General features: G+C 43.0%; 1 non-coding gene across 1 annotated transcript; it reads left to right on the top strand.

The window, feature by feature from the left end:
- The first annotated feature begins 3,367 nt into the window (after positions 1 to 3,367).
- Positions 3,368 to 3,475, top strand: LOC112788186 (small nucleolar RNA R71). The gene has a single exon (XR_003195562.1). It is a non-coding gene; the product is annotated as a small nucleolar RNA R71 (small nucleolar RNA).
- Positions 3,476 to 4,137: the final 662 nt, after the last annotated feature.

Genomic DNA, 4,137 nt, shown 5'->3' with positions numbered 1-4,137 from the left:
TTGCAAAGGTGACAAATGAGATGAGGGAAGGCTAACCTTGCCAAAGTAGAGGACTTGTCCGCCACCTTCTAGAGTTCTTGGGATATAACCTCATGAACTTCTACTTCCTCTCTAATCATGATGCTATAAATCATGATAGCCCGGTCTATAGTAACTTCAGACCGGTTGCTAGTGGGAATGATTGAGCGTTGGATGAACTCCAACCATCCCCTAGCCACGGGCTTGAGGTCATGCCTTCTTAGTTGAACCGGCTTCCCTCTTGCATCTCTCTTCCATTGGGCGCCCTCTTCACAGATGTCCATGAGGACTTGGTCCAACCTTTGATCAAAATTGACCCTTCTAGTGTATGGGTGTGCATCTCCTTGCATCATAGGCAAGTTGAATGCCAACCTTACATTTTCCGGACTAAAATCTAAGTATTTCCCTCGGACCATTGTAAGCCAATTCTTAGGGTCCGGGTTCACACTTTGATCATAGTTCTTGGTGATCCATGCATTGGCATAGAACTCTTGAACCATTAAGATTCCGACTTGTTGAATGGGGTTGGTGAGAATTTCCCAACCTCTTCTTCGGATCTCATGTCGGATCTCCAGATATTCGCCCTTTTTGAGCTTAAAAGGGACCTCGGAGATCACCTTCTTCTTGGCCACAACTTCATAGAAGTGGTCTTGATGCACTTTTGAGATGAATCTCTCCATCTTCCATGACTCGGAGGTGGAAGCAATCGCCTTCCCTTTCCTCTTTCTAGAGGTTTCTCCGGCCTTTGGTGCCATTAATGGTTATGGAAAAACAAAAAGCAATGCTTTTACCACACCAAACTTAGAAGGTTTGCTCGTCCTCGAGCAAAAGAAGAAAGAAGAGAGTAGAAGGAGAAGAAATAGAGGAGATGGAAGGGGCTTTGTGTTTCGGCCAAGGGGGAGAAGTAGTGTTTAGGTTGTGTGAAAATGAAGGAGTGAAGATGGGTTTATATAGGAGTGGAGAGGGGGGGTATGGTTCGGCCATTATGGGTGGGTTTGGGAGGGAAAGTGGTTTGAATTTGAATGGTGAGGTAGGTGGGATTTTATGAAGGATGGATGTGATTGGTGAAGAGAATGGTGGGATTTGATAGGTGAGGGGTTTTGGGGAAGAGGTATTGAGGTGATTGGTGAATGGGTGAAGAAGAGAGAGAGAGGTGGGGTAGGTGGGGATCCTGTGGGGTCCACAGATCCTGAGGTGTCAAGGATATCTCATTCCTGCACCAAGTGGCATGCAAAACACCCCCCTTTCTGCCAATCCTGGCGTTAAACGCCAGGTTGCTGCCCATTTCTGGCATTTAACGCCAGCTTCTTGCCCATTTCTGGCGTTAAACGCCAGTCTGGTGCCCATTTCTGGCATTAAACGCCCAGAATGGTGCCAGACTGGGCGTTTAGCGCCCATTCTGCTACCCTTACTGGCGTTTAAACGCCAGTAAGCTTCTCCTCTAGGGTGTTCTGTTTTTTTATACTGTTTTTCATTCTGTTTTTTTTTTTTTTGCTTTTTCAGTTGTTTTTGTGACTTTACATGATCATCAACCTACAGAAAACATAAAATAACAATAGAAAATAAATAGATATGATTAAATAGAATTGGGTTGCCTCCTAACAAGCGCTTCTTTAATGTCAGTAGCTTGACAGTGGGCTCTCATGGAGCCTCACAGATGTTCAGAGCAATGTTGGAACCTTCCAACACCAAACTTAGAGTTTGAATGTGGGGGTTCAACACCAAACTTAAAGTTTGGTTGTGGCCTCCCAACACCAAACTTAGAGTTTGACTGTGGGGACTCTGTTTGACTCGGTATTGAGAGAAGCTCTTCATGCTTCCTCTCCATGGTTACAGAGGGGTATCCTTGAGCTTTAAACACAAGGGAGTCTTCATTCACTTGAATGATCAATTCTCCTCTGTCAACATCAATTACAGCTTTTGCTGTGGCTAAGAAGGATCTGCCAAGGATGATGGATTCATCCATACACTTCCCAGTCTCTAGGATTATAAAATCAGCAGGGATGTAGTGGCCTTCAACCTTTACCAAGACATCCTCTACAAGTCCAAAAGCCTATTTCTTTGAATTGTCTGCCATCTCCAGTGAGATTCTTGCAGCTTGTACCTCTATGATCCCTAGCTTCTCCATTATAGAGAGAGACATGAGGTTTATACTTGACCCTAGGTCACACAGAGCCTTCTCAAAGGTCATGGTGCCTATGGTACAAGGTATTGAGAACTTTCCAGAATCTTGTCTCTTCAGAGGTAATTTCTGCCTAGTCAAGTCATCCAGTTCTTTGATGAGCAATAGAGGTTCATCCTCCCAAGTCTCATTACTAAATAACTTGGCATTTAGCTTCATGATTGCTCCAAGATACTTAGCAACTTGCTCTTCAGTAACATCTTCATCCTCTTCAGAGGAAGAATACTCATCAAAGCTCATGAATGGTAGAAGTAAATTCAATGGAATCTCCATGGTCTCAGTGTGAGCCTCAGATTCCCATGGTTCCTCATTAGGGAACTCCTTGGAGGCCAGTGGACGTCTATTGAGGTCTTCCTCAGTGGAGATCACTGCCTCTTCCTCCTCTCCAGGTTCGGCCATGTGAGACGTGTTTACGGCCTTGCACTCTCTTTTTGAATTCTCTTCTATATTGCTTGGGAGAGTACTAGGAGGGAGTTCAGTAATTTTCTTACTTAGCTGACCCACTTGTGCCTCCAAATTTCTAATGAAGGACCTTGTTTGAGTCATGAAACTTTGAGTGGTTTTGACTAGATCAGAGACAATGGTTGCTAAGTCAGAGTGGCTCTGCTTAGAATTCTCTGTCTGTTGCTGAGAAGATGATGGAAAAGGCTTGCTATTCCTAAACCTGTTTCTTCCACCATTATTGTTGTTGAAACCTTGTTGAGGTCTCTGTTGATCCTTTCATGAGAGATTTGGATGATTTTTTCATGAAGGGTTATAGGTGTTTCCATAGGGTTCTCCCATGTAATTCACCTCTTCCATTGCAGGGTTCTCAGGGTCATAAGCTTCTTCTTCAGAGGAAGCTTCCTTAGTACTGACTAATGCAGCTTGCATTCCAAACAGACTCTGAGAAATCATATTAACTTGTTGGGTCAATATTTTATTCTGAGCTAATATGGCATTCAGAGCATCAATCTTAAGAACTCCTTTCTTCTGATTTGTCCCATTATTCACAGGATTCCTTTCAGAAGTGTACATGAATTGGTTATTTGCAACCATTTTAATGAGTTTCTGAGCTTCTGCAGGCGTCTTCTTCAGATGAAGAGATCCTCCAGCAGAGCTATCCAATGACATCTTGGATAGTTCAGACAGACCATCATAGAATATACCTATGATGCTCCATTTTGAAAGCATCTCAGAAGGGCACCTTCTGATCAATTGCTTGTATCTTTCCCAAGCTTCATAGAGGGATTCACCTTCCTTCTGTTTGAAGGTTTGGACTTCCACTCTAAGCTTACTCAATTTTTGAGGTGAAAAGAACTTTGCTAAGAAGGCATTGACTAGCTTTTCCCAAGAGTTCAGGCTTTCCTTAGCTTGTGAATCCAACTATGTTCTAGCTCTGTCTCTTACAGCAAAAGGAAAAAGCATAAGTCTGTAGACCTCAGGATCAACCCCATTGGTCTTGACAGTGTCACAAATTTGCAAGAATTTAGCTAAGAACTGATGAGGATCTTCTAATGGAAGTCCATGAAACTTGCAATTCTGTTGCATCAGAGAAACTAATTGAGGCTTAAGCTTAAAGTTGTTTGCTCCAATGGTAGGGATTGAGATTCTTCTCCCATAGAAGTCAGGAGTAGGTGCAGTAAAGTCACCAAGCACCTTCTTTGCATTGTTGGCATTGTTGTTGTTTTCGGCTGCCATGTCTTCTTCTTGTTTGAAAAGCTCTGTTAGGCCCTCTATAGAGAGTTGTACTTTAGCTTCTCTTAGCTTTCTCTTCAAGGTCCTTTCAGGTTCAGGATAAGCTTCAACAAGAATGCCTTTGTCCTTGCTCCTGCTCATATAAAAAGAGAGAAAAAGAAAATATGGAATCCTCTATGTCACAGTATAGAGATTCCTTGAGGTGTCAGAGGAAACGAAAAATAGAAGGAGGAGGTAGAGAAGAGAGAATTCGAACTTAT

This window comes from Arachis hypogaea, chromosome 20, assembly GCF_003086295.3.
Source record: "Arachis hypogaea cultivar Tifrunner chromosome 20, arahy.Tifrunner.gnm2.J5K5, whole genome shotgun sequence".
NCBI classification, from domain to species: Eukaryota; Viridiplantae; Streptophyta; class Magnoliopsida; order Fabales; family Fabaceae; genus Arachis; species Arachis hypogaea.
The sequence above is the reverse complement of the archived record's forward strand: the minus strand, read 5'-3'. Positions and strand labels throughout refer to the sequence as shown.